Source organism: Camelus ferus, chromosome 35 (genome assembly GCF_009834535.1).
Source record: "Camelus ferus isolate YT-003-E chromosome 35, BCGSAC_Cfer_1.0, whole genome shotgun sequence".
Classification (NCBI taxonomy): Eukaryota; Metazoa; Chordata; class Mammalia; order Artiodactyla; family Camelidae; genus Camelus; species Camelus ferus.
The window spans coordinates 9583679-9596308 of NC_045730.1; the positions used below are offsets into that span (position 1 = coordinate 9583679).

Below are 12630 nucleotides of genomic sequence, written 5' to 3' on the forward strand. Positions count from 1 at the left end.
CTTAGGCAAGTTACTCAATCACTCTGTGCCACGGTGGTCTCATCCGCAAAATGGTGATAATGACAACAACAATAATAATACTTAAATAATGCTATTTAATAGGTTGAATGACAGAATCAAATGTCTTCATTCACATAGGAAGCAAGCCCATAGGAAGCAAGCAAGTGCTCCATAATAGTTATTATTATCAACATTCATAGTGGTACAACAACTAAAAAAAAATGTGGAAAAAGAAAGCTAAATCTTCTACTCCCATGGCTTGTCCTGTCAGTGACAAAGCATCGCTTTGAGCCTGGACCACACTATGGAGGAGGGAGGTATACAAGATTATCCACAGCAGCCGTGTCCTAGCAAAGTTTTCCTTCTATTTCATAAGGCAAAGCATATGGATATGGTTATACAATGTTGCACTGCCAAATGTTGAATGTGCAAATGCTTACAGAAATATTTATAAAACAGGCCACACCTAGGGATTAAAAGGCTTCAGCACAAGCCCTTGGCATACTGTGTGCTGAGGTACCTAACTTTTTTCCGGTATTTTAATACATTTCTTTTCTAATTACAACCCAGTGAAGCCGAATTTTACAGTTTCATCATGGCACTGGAACAGCTAATGCTTAATCTTACCAGGGCCCCATCTCCTATTATTAGCATAATGACCATAACTGTCACACCAGTTAAATATTCTGCTTCTTAATGACTGAGACAGTCACACCAGTTGGACTATTCTTATCTCTTTAAAAGCCTAAATATCAAGAAATATGGAAACATATCTGATAACCCATATAATCTCCCATTTTCACATTCATAATTATCAGCTTCAAATTAAACTTAAATTAATAATTAACATTTAGGGTGGCTAATTAAAAATTAGATTCTGTGTTACTTTCTGTATAAATTTGAAAAGTCCCCTTAGCTGAGCACGGAATGACTGTTTTTGTTGAGTCATGTTTACATTTAAATATTCAGTTCTTTCAGGCACAACTGTCCTTGGGGCTACTGGAAGATTTCCTTTCATCAGAAGAGCTTAAAAGAAAAAAAAAAATCCCAGTTGACAATAAATAAAAAGATACAGATACTTTCATCACTTTTAGGTGACGAATATCTAATTTTCCCTCCACGTTTTCATTTAGATGTATAAAACCCTTCCTTGAATTATTTCCATAAATAAAAAGTCAAATAAACTGTATTATTTTTCTTCTACAGAAAATACTGAATGAGATTAGCCTTCTAACCTTCAATCTCCCAGCATGTGTGAAAATACACAGCAGCACATTCTCAGTGTTTTATGCCTAACTAAGCAGGGAAGCCATTTAGCTTTGCTTGAAATAAGCACCAGGGCACAGCATAGTAAAGTAATAAAAGTAAAAAAGATGACAAGATTGCAACAGCAACAGGCACAGAGAAGAAGGGAAATCTATAAGCCAAGTTCTGACATCCTTAACACCAGTTTCAGAGAATCACATATTCTTTTTGTGATTAGCTTGGGGTTTCTGTTTTTGTTTTTGTTTTTTTAATGGCAATTTCCAGAGAAAGAATTGAAAAGAAAAAAAAAAAAACATTAAATTCCAGAATCATAGGTTTTGAGTTAATTATCATTTAACGGTCCTTTCCACATTCACAAGACACATAAGAATCATCTGACTGGGGCTTGCCTCATTAAATGACTAGTTTCAAAGTGTATAATACAATCATCTACATGACTGGTTTGCAGAGTTTTAGAAGATGTTTAATCCTTTTTAATGGTGTGATCCACAACCAAGCCTCCTATACACTTAGCACCAGCTCAAGCACCAACCCACCCAGTAAATCTTTACTGCATACAGGCAGCCTTGAAGCCATTGGTCAGCCTCTCTTTTCCATACTCCCAGCCACTTACATCCTATCTCTCTACTTAGGTCTAATTTTAAATGTTATACCTGATGGCTTGCCAGGTCTGCAGAATCTGAGAGGCAAGTGGATATAAAAAGAGATCAGAGGACAGGGAGGAATAAGTAGACTCCTCCCTTCAATCTCATATGTCTCCTTTGCCCTCACAACACGACCGAATCCAGCCAATAAGCGCCCTGCACCCTGGACTCAGGAACTGACACACACATAATCCAGCATGTGTCCAAGAGCCCACAGCTGGGGCTTCGGCAGGAACTCTTGGGAAAGCGGTGCTCTTTCCCCATGGTCTGGCTAGTCTAGCAGGTGGAAAACTGAAGCTGCTGGCCATCATCTGGCCCCCACCCAATGATGGCGAAGCCCAGAGGCAAGCAAAGCAAGAGGCCAGGAGAGACTCCTGACAACATCATTCAAGCACCTGGATCCAACTCTTCCTAAAGCCAGAACTACTGGGTTTATCAGTTAAAGTGAACTAATTTCTCCCCTTTTAATAATGAAAAGAATTCTGATTAATACAACCCAACCCCCCATCATGCCTACAACGTATACACAGGTACAACAAGGTTCCCAGAGATATTAACACGTGAATTTCTCCTTGTTTACTTCTATGCTCCAGTTCTTCCTATTTGTGATACAAGATTTAACATTTTATAAAAATAGGGGATTGTATCAGGGAAAAAGCATTGCTTTAGGGGACAAGAGCCTAGATTTCTCATCCCATCCTTGTCACTCGCCAGTCACCTCACAGGTCTCCTAGCTTCTCTGGGCCAAAGTTTCCTCATCTCTGATTAGAGATTCTGGTAGCTTCTTAACTAACAAGGCTGCAGGGACTGAATGAGATAAGTCACAGGAAAGAACTTCAGCAAGTATAAGGTGCTGTGCAAATACCCAGCATTATCTTCGTCATATTGGTTTTGCTTGACTTGAAAGGATTAGCTAATGTCAAAAAGAACAGTTCTATACAATCAAACAGATCAGTGGTTAAAAAGCAAAATATATCACATTAAGAATCAGCTCTTAGCTTCCATTTACAAATTTTACTAAAGTTATTCTTGGATAGATATTCATTTTTTGTTGGAGTTGTGTGAATGACCGGACCCCTACAAAACACCTTGGATGTGTCATCTGGTGACCACACAGGTGGCAATGAATCCTGAGCTCCATCTGTGCAGGTGCTGGGCGACAATCTGTCTTTGCCAAGAGGCACACCTGCAGGCTGTGCAAATCTGTAAGAACTGTGTGAAGAGCGCTCTCGTAAGACCACTCAGGGTTCCTTGTCACCGACAGAATGTTTCCTACCCTCAGCCCTTGGGAAACATAATCCATTTATTCATTAAAGCTCAGCGCCAGCAGTGTGCCTCTGTGAGCTGGACTGGACTGGCCTCCTCCCAGTCCTGAGCCTCATAGCTTGACACCTGCCTATTAGAATGGTTATCACTCTGAATTGCAATGACAATGGAGTCACAGCCCCCAACTCTAGAAGAGATGCAACTCAGGGACACAGGCAAAGTTTTATTGAGCTCTGTGATCCAATAACCTAGCACAGCACCTGGCCCATGGAAGTTGACTGATAATGATTAAGAAAGGGAAGGGAGGGAATGGGGGAGAGAGAAAGAAGAGGGCCAGGAGCAGACAGAGGGCATGTGGCCCAGATCCAGAGGGAAGAGAGGAACCTCACATCCAGGGACTGAAACATGGCTCTGTCTGGCTGGAGCATCTGAGGGCAGGGGGTGGAAGGAAGGGGAAGAGCCAGGAGATTAGGCTAAGAAACACAGATCTAGATCAGATTTGGAAAGAAAACTGCTAGCCACGGTGCTTATCTCAGTCCATTTGGGCTGCTACAACAAAAATGCCGTAGACTGGGTGGCTTATAAACAACAAAAATTGATTTCTCATAGTTCGGGAGGCTGAAGAATCCAAGATCAAGGTGCAAGCAGACTCAATGTGTGGTGAGAGCTTGCTTCCTGGCTCCTAGCTGGCTGTCTACTCACTGCAGCCTCACACGGCAGAAGGGACATGGGGGCTCTCGGGATCTCTTTTATAAGGGCACCAATTCCATTTACAAGGTCTCCATCCTCATGGCCTAATCACCTCCCAAAGTCCCCACCTCCTAGTATCATCGCACTGGGGATTAGGTTTCAACATACGAATCTCAGTGGGACACATTCAGTCCAGCGCATGCTCTTGTATGTTAACTTACTCCACATTTACTCAACAAGTATTCATTAAGCCTTGTATAAGCTGCTTTTAGAAGAACTCCTGCTCTGTCCCCACTAAAAATGCCTTTTCTTCCCTTATGTTCCAGCATCGGATATAAAATCACCTCCAGTCTCTTGTCCTCTATTCTATTAGAAAGTATTTTTTGATGATTCCACGAATAACAATGGCAGTATTCTAGGAATGTCATTCTTTGGAATCTCCTCAAGTATTCACCTCCTCAATCCTTTGTTCATTTAACAAATATTTACTGAGCACCTACTATGAGCCAAGTACTGTTCCAGGGGTGGGAACAATGCAGCAAAGAAAACAGTCAAGGAGCCCTGCCTCATGGAGCTGACATTACAGTGGGAGAGAAAGAAAAGACACAAGATTTGTATCAGTTGAATAAATGCTAAGTCAGTGGTAAGGACTAAGAGAAAAACAAAGCAAGAAGTGACATGAGGAGAGTCAGGGATGCTGCTCTTTTAGACAGGGTGGTCAGGGATGGCCTCAGTGAGTAAAGACCAGAAGGCAGTGAGGGCTGTAGGCAGGGCAGTGAGGGCTGCAGGCAGGGCAGCAACATGCTGGGCTTCCGGCCTAACAGGCTCTTTCTGGCCACCGTGTTAACCCACTCGAGTGAGCAGAACAGAAGCAGGAGACCAGTAAGGGGACAGGCAATTCTGGTCCTCCTTCCCCACTCACCCACTGTTAGAGAACAGTCTCAGGACCACAGAAGGCAGAGAGAGTTCTTGGGCCCAGCCTCAGACCCTGGCCCCCCGGGAGACTGAGCCAGGTGAGCAGCATGCGCTTGTCAGAACAGGGCAGGAAGGGCACAGGAGGAAGCACACAGGATCAAGACACTACTGTGAGTCCAGACAGAGAAGGTGCTGCAGCTGGAAGGGAATGCAGTCCCAGACTCCATTAGCTTATCCCTCCAAGACTAAGTAAAGGCACTTTGAAAAGGCACTTAGAATCAAACGCAAGAAATATGCACAATAGGCAATTTGATTTGCCATATTTTTCTTCAGAAGCAGCTTAAAAATGTATTTCAAATACTGAATGCTGCCTAACCCTGACATGTACCAGCAGGTGTATCCACACGCACACAGAGTTATCGTTCTGTATTATAGATTAGAACCCTAAGTCAAGAATCAAAAGACCTAAATTTAAACCCTAATTCTGTCCAAGGATCTTAATTCATTCCATTTCTCTAACACTACTGATCCTCAGCTACAAAATGGAAAAAGAAAAGAAAAAAAGCAACATGCCACACGATGTTTGCAGGGTTAACATAAATAACAAGAAAACATCAAGCAGGGACATGCCCTTACTAGGTCGTTAGCAAATATTAGTCTCCTCCTTCTTACTAAATTTCAAAAATGACCTTTATTGCTTAAGTATGATCATTTTGTCAACGTGTGCGTGCTCAGTGATATTTTGTTTGGAGTCATCAGCAAGTAACACTCACAAGTTCAGACAGAGGAAGAGCCTGGAAACCAGGAGGGTTCTTGCCAGGCTTAAGAAAAAGGCTCACAATGTCTGAAAAGGAAAAGTGAAAAATCAAAAGAGTGAACAGAGCTGCCACTTGAATTATTTGCTAATTCTGAGATACAAGTTCTCTCCCCCAAATGCTGCAATTACCACAATTATTGATACTATAACAATACAAATAAATGAAGAAAATGAAAATGACTAATGAGAAAGGCTATTCTTAGACAGAAAGCCATTTCTGATGGTGGGGGAAAAAAAAAGAAAACCAAGTGGAATCAGAGACCTGTAAATCATTGAACAATAAACCAAAAGGAGACTAAGTGTGGCCAAAGACAGACACATCCTACAAAGATAAGCTCAGCATCTCCTCCACCCTCCTCTCTAAATGAACCCTTGCCTTTGAGCATCTGGGGACACAGACCAACATGTTCGAAATAACATTTGTATTATCCAAAAAAATTGGAGACAACCTAAATATCCATCCACAGGAGATGAATAAACTGTTGTATATTCATACAGTATAATACTACCCAGGAGTGAAAAATAAATGGACTACAGCCACATGGATCCCTGTGGCTGAATCTCAGAAACGTTTTGTTGAAGGAGAAAAAGGCGAGGAACACATGCATATGGGGTACATAAATGGGGGGGCAAGGGACCTGATAAGCTAACGTCCAGGCAGTTGTGAGGAGGTCTGCTCCTGGAAGGAGGCCAGGGGGCCTCATTGTCCTTGGTGATGTGCAGGTTCTTAAGTTGGAAGGTAGATTCCCATGCGATCCTTCTGTTATCCTGCAGTAAAAGTTACAATGTACGCTCCATATATCCTTCTGTATTGATCAAATATTTGACAATAAAGTGATTTCAAAGAAAGCAGAGACAGAGTTTTAAAATCCTGGATGGGGAATCTCCACAGGTTTAAAAAAAAAAAAAAAGTCATGAGCAGGAGAATAGACATGGAATATTCGGTTGATATTTTCAGTCAGCTTAAAGACCAGACTTGGCTTTTCCATGAGTGGCAGGTGACCTAGTCAGCGGACATCTACAGGCTGAAAGTTAAAGTAGTCACTCTAAGCTTATTCGTCTTAATGAAGCTGTGTCACTCTGCTGGCAAATACTGAAATGAAGCAAAAAGACAGGAAAAGAGAAATTGAGAGAGGATGAAAGGGTGTTGTAAAAGGGATTCCAAACACAGGTTCGTGAGCAGTTTTTAGTAGCAGTTTGAGAGGATCCTGGGCAAATCACGGTAGACCAGTCAGCTAAGAAGAACCTGGGGCAGGAGAGTAAACATAAGGAAGACATTATTTAGCCTTAAAGCAGCTGACCTTGTCAGAATGTGTTTAACAGAAGCCTAACATCCACAGGCATGTTTATGACTGACGCATGTTATTCTGCTCTTTATGTCACACATTTTGAAGTCTCCATATGACACAATAAGATCAAATGACCAAGTTTATTATCTTTCATGACACGATGGATATTTTACATTTCTTCCAGGGGAGACTGTGAGGGTCCCATCATTTTTAAACTACATGCAAAATTCTTGGTTGGATCTGCAAAATTCAGCACTTAATTTTGCACCATCTCGTGTAGTGCAGTAGATTTCAAAGTGCTGGAGAATGTGCGCCATATGCTTCTTTCTAACTCATTGCATTTTGCTTGGTGCTAAGCATATATTAAAAGCTTAATAACTATTTCATGATTGATTACTATTGAGTTTGGTATTTTTAATGTCTGAAATGCAGAAAATTGGCTAATCTTACGATGCTAGATGGGAATTAAACAACTACAAAGGGAAATCTGATTAAGGGCTTTTTTTAAGGTGAAGTTAATTTTAACAAATGTTAAATAAGCTCAAAAGTGAATTTGTTTTTTATAAATTAATCACATAATTTGTAAATTTATGGTTAATTAAATAAAATTAAAATTTTAATTACCCTTCTAAAGATAATTAAAAGGCATTAAAAATAATTTCCACAGATTTCTAGGCCTTCAATTAGCCTTCCACTGCATCTGCGGGGGTGCTTACTGAATACTCACAGATTTGTGAGTACATTCTAGGTATATTCACAATCCAACTTCACCAGTTTTGGAGTTCCTTTTTAAAAAAAAATGGGGTGAGGGTTAGGTAATTCAGTTTATTTATTTATTTTAATGGAGGTACTGGGGATTGAACCCAGGACCTTAAGCATGCTAAGCATGCACTCTACCACTGAGCTATCCCCTCCTCCCTGGAGTTCCTTTAAAAACACTGAAATCTAGATTTTACTCTAAATAAATACTCTGAATATGTAATAAAAAGCACATTGTCATTAATTTCTCAACAAGCTAATTAAAAATCACCCCTAAAACACTGAAGTGTAACTTAGAGGTTACCAGTTCTGTCTTAGGATTTTGAAAAACTCGTCTTGGGCCTTGGCTCCGCCTCTTAATAGCCGTGTGACCTTAGGCAGGTTACTTAATCTCTCAGAGCCTCAGTTTCCCTGTGTAGAAAATAAGCAGAATTGTAGTACTGTATTGCTAGCATGTTTGTGAGAATCAAATGAGATGATACAACAGTGTCTGACACCTGTCAGCTCTCTACCACATCCCACGCACTGCAGCCAGTGGTTTATAGATGATGCTCACAGAGCCAGGAGGGAAAGCCAGCAGGAAATGTGTCAGGAGTGCTCAGCACTCCGTTCCCACAAGGACGCTGTTAACTCACCCACAGTAACTAAACATCCAGAGAACACTTCCTACTGCGTGGAAATACCAGGGAGCTCCTGCAAGTCTTTTAAAGATCAAAATAGAATATAAATAAATAAAAGAAATGGAAATTAAAATAAGCTTTATCTATATTATTGTCAGATAAATCCTAGCAGCTACACAATTTAATGCTCATTTTTCTAGATGAAGGAAGGGAGTTTGAGGAGGTGACAGAGCTAATAGGAGGCAGAAGTCTCCCTCTAGCATCCTCCCCGGACATTTTCTTTCAATTCATCGGACAATGAAAAAAATGCCAAAATGAAAAATATCAAACTGAACACCCATGAGATATAAACAATGTCCCATAAAAAAGCAAAGGGGAAAGTGGAAGCAACTGAACATTTCTTAGAAGAGGATGCCAGAAGATTTGCATAAATTAAAATTTTAGCTAGTTCACTCTCTGTAACGGAACCTGTGGTGCCATAAAAGGAACAAAAACTATCACCCAAAGTAAAGTTTACCACAGCCCATGCTTTTTATTAAAAACATCTAACTGACATGGGGGAGGGTATAGCTCAAGTGGTAGAGCACATGCTTAGCATGCATGAGGTCCTCAGTTCAATCCCCAGTATCACCATTAAACAAATAAATAAACCTAATCCTCTCCCTGCCCTCCCCAAATAACAATAAAATAAATAAGTTTTTTAAAAAACTGAAAAAAATTAAATTAAAAAAGTGTTTTCGGGTATTTCTTTTGAAGGAAACAATTGTTTAAATTTTCTATTAGTAAGGATCAGGCCAGCGGGGAGAAGGCCACTGCCAAGCCTACAGTGCAGGCATACACCAGAGACATCACGGGTTCAGTTCCGGATCACTGCAATGAGGCATATATCACAATAAAGCAAGTCCCAGGAACTTTTTGGTTTCCCAGTGCATATAAAAGCTATGCTTACACCACACTGTAGTCCATTAAATGTGCAACAGCATTATGTCTAAAAAAAATGTGCATATGCTAATGAAAAATTTATTTATTGCTTAAAAATAAAAGTTAACCATCAACTGAGCCTTCACTGAGTCATAACAGTAACATCAAAGGTCACTGATCACAGATCATCATAACAAATATCATAATGAAAATGTCTGAACTATTGTGAGAGTTACCAAAATGTGACACAGAGACACGAAGGGAGCAAATGCTGTCGGAAAAATGGTGCCGACAGATCTGCTCGACACAGGGCTGCTACACACCTTCACTCTGTAAAAACACATATCTGCAAAGTGCAGTAAATCAGAGCACAATGAAACAAGGCATGCCTGTACTGATGGGACTACTGATTCAAACCAAAAAGTCATGTCTACGCCAATGAAGAAAACTGGTGACTAAAATATATACACCAAATGCATATTTTCACCAAGAAACTTACAATGGAGAAATGTAACTAATCCACCAAATTCTGCCTACGAGTTGTAAGTGACTCTGGGGAGTACACTAAGTATTTGATGATTAACTTTTCCAAGCAACTAAAGTATCATCCAATTAACTCTTCAGGTACTAAAGGAACAAAGAACAATTAATATTCTAATGTCTGATGTAGTCTCGAGGAGTGACTGACTCACAGAGCCTGACTCTTGCTGATTTATGTTGCCAAGTTACTTTTTAAATAACATATAATAATGTGCAGTAAAAAAAAAAAAATCTATCAAGCCATGAAAGACACAGAAGAAACTTAAAAGACATATTACTAGATGAAAGAAGCCAGTCTGAAAAGGCTACAAACTGTAAGATTCCAACCAAATGACGTTCTGGAAAAGGCACAGCTACAGAAACAATCAAAAGATCCATGGTTTCCAGAGGCTTGGGGAGAGGGAGGGAGGGAGGAATGAATAGATGGAACAAGAGGGATTTTTAAGGCAATGAAATTATTCTGTATGATACTCTAGTGGTGGCTACATGTCATTATGCATTTGTCAAAACCCATAGAATGTACACCACCAAGAGTGAACCCTAACATAACCTATGGACTTTGGTTGATAAGAATGTGTCCATGTTGGTTCATTGGTTGTACCAAATATGCCACACTGGTGAGAGATGTTGAGGGAAGGGGAGTATATATGTATTTTCTGCTCAATTCTGCTATAAACCTAAAACTGCTCTAAAAACTAAAGTCTATTAGGGGGAGGGTGTAGCTCAAGTGGTAGAGCACATGCTTAGCATGCATAAGGCCCTCAGTTCAATCCCCAGCACCTCCTCTAAAAAAATAAATAAACCTAATAACCTCCTCCCCTAAAATTAAAAAAAAGAAATAAAATAAATAATATAATAATAAATAAAAAATAAAGTCTACTAAGTAACATATAATAATTCAGACAATTTATGAATTCTGATTTCTGGAATTTTGTTCTTTTAACTATTAATCATCCCATTATATGATTATGATTTAAATGTTTAAATATAAACAGCCTAATTCACACCCAGGGTAGAATATTATTCAAATGATTTGGACCAGAAGATATCATGCAAGGTTAAATTAAGGAGAGGATAAGGAGTTATAACAGGGAACATTCCTGTGTGCATATTCTGAATTACAAAATGGATAATTTTCAGTTAGGAAAAAGCTAATTAGGAATTAGTCATTCAGAAAAGAAAGCCACATTCAAACTACGGTAAAGAAAAGAAGGATAAAATCAAGAATCAAGCAAATGTAAACAAACAGAGCTGAACCAGCACAGAACAGTCATGAAAGTGAAAATAACCTGTCCTGACTCCCAGAGTCACAGCTGATGAAGTGACAGATGATCCCCCATGCTTCTTACACACGCCTGCTCCCTAACAGATTGATAATGTCGTTAAAATTGGCCCTAACAACCCTCCCACACCTGCAATGGCATTCTCCATCAGGCAACATCGGCTGTTTTTCCGTAAGAAAACATGCTTCCTCCACGTCTACAAAACTGGAGGAAAAGGAAAATCAAAACTAGAGCACACAAAAACAAACAAAGAAAAGAATGCAAAAGAAGAATAAATCTAAATACATTATATACTTAAGATGCACGCAAATGACACTGAGAATAGCTTCCATGAGCGAGAGCTTCTGCCACCCGGAAAAACCCCAACAAGCCTTTTTAATCAAACAATTTTAAAGATGAAATCCTTAATACAGAATTTTATTTAAAACACACATTTCCTAGAAATGTTTACAGGTCATTAACATATCCATGCTACAACTAGAAACTTAGTACTAATTTAGGTCTTCCACGGGGAAGAAATGATCAGAAATAAATACTTGAGCAGCATGGAAGAAAGAAGTGAAGAATCGCGGTTTCTTAGTTAAGAGTGAGAGCATCACGCTGATTACAGGTGTCAGTTTTGAGAAATGCTGGCTTGTTGCCTCCCTGCTCTGTGATGGCAGCTATGATTTATTAACAACGTCCGAGGCATCAGACGTTGTACTAGGCATCTGACAGACTATCTTGCTTCATCTTCAAAATCATACTGGAAAAGAGATGTCTCTGTTACTACTGTTTACATATGAGAAATGTATTGTCTGGTCCACCCACGACCTCCTCCTTCTAGTAATGGTCCTGTGCCTCAACCACTCATTTCAGTTTTCACAAGTGGTGTCATTTCCCCACAGGACCCACATCCTTAACCACCGAGGATGGACCCAAAGGCAGTCAGTCCGTGACCTAAGCTAGTCCAAGTCTAGACATTTGAGAGGGCTAGGCATTGGGACCCAAAGTGTAAAGCAAGTCTCTTTCTGGCACCTAAAACTCTAGAGATATAAAATATGAACTATCGACAGCCAGGTTTGCCACCACCACAACCCAGAGGAGCAGGTGCAGCTCATCTGCCAAAAAGAGAGCCCTAGGCTGGTGGCATTTGAGTCCTGATCCAGACTGTTCCTGAAGCTCAAACAGGTACATTCCTGCCCATGGATCTGTGTACCCTAACATCCTCAAAAGAAATTACCATCTTGTTCAAGTGATCGAGGGTTAGGTTTTCTACCTCTTACAGCACAGAATCCTAACTAATACAGAGTCTGCAGCCATACCACCCTGACTGTGCCCCTACCTCATCTAACTGATACAGGGAACTGTGATTGAGTGATTGAGACACAAACCTAGTGTCACCTACTGGCAAGCAGTAGAGTCAGGATTCAAACCCAGGTTTGACATCTTGAAATCTTCGCTATTTCTACCCTATTATGTACAAGATGGTAATTCAAACATTCTGTAAACTTCAAAGACCTTGACTTAGACTGAAACGTAATTTTAATGAAAATATATCATTACTTCTTTAAAAAGACTAGATTTTAAACAACACTGTAATCAGACCTTAATTTTTAAACTGCCTTCCATGTTACATAC

At 40.0% G+C, this 12630-nt stretch overlaps 1 protein-coding gene across 2 annotated transcripts in view; it reads right to left on the reverse strand.

The window, feature by feature from the left end:
- The window catches only part of NEBL (nebulette), a 310537-nt gene that overhangs the window by 144200 nt on the left and 153707 nt on the right, over positions 1-12630 (reverse strand). The window lies entirely within an intron of this gene.